Source organism: Pygoscelis adeliae, unplaced genomic scaffold (assembly GCF_000699105.1).
Source record: "Pygoscelis adeliae isolate BGI_AS28 unplaced genomic scaffold, ASM69910v1 Scaffold238, whole genome shotgun sequence".
Classification (NCBI taxonomy): Eukaryota; Metazoa; Chordata; class Aves; order Sphenisciformes; family Spheniscidae; genus Pygoscelis; species Pygoscelis adeliae.
Genome location: NW_008825285.1, coordinates 1,078,431 through 1,078,738, shown reverse-complemented (window position 1 = coordinate 1,078,738; position 308 = coordinate 1,078,431).

Here is a 308-nt window from a genome sequence, read left to right as displayed (position 1 = left end):
AGTTAGAATGGTGAACATTATTATTATGAGTATTATGGTAGATATAAATATGCTAATAGTAGGAGATATATCAGAATGTCTATTTTTTTGATTTTTATTTTTTCTCAAAAATGCTTAATGAACATGAGGGAAAGTTTAGATAAGTTAAAATAAATAAATATCAACTTTACCATCCACTACACTCAGAGGGTCCTTTGGATCATCCTGGGAAGCAGACTTATGATTCAGCGTTTCAGGGGTTGGCCCCAGCACTCCAGACACAGGCCTTGGCTGGAACAGCTTCTTCATTTTAAAATCTTCTGCTTTTC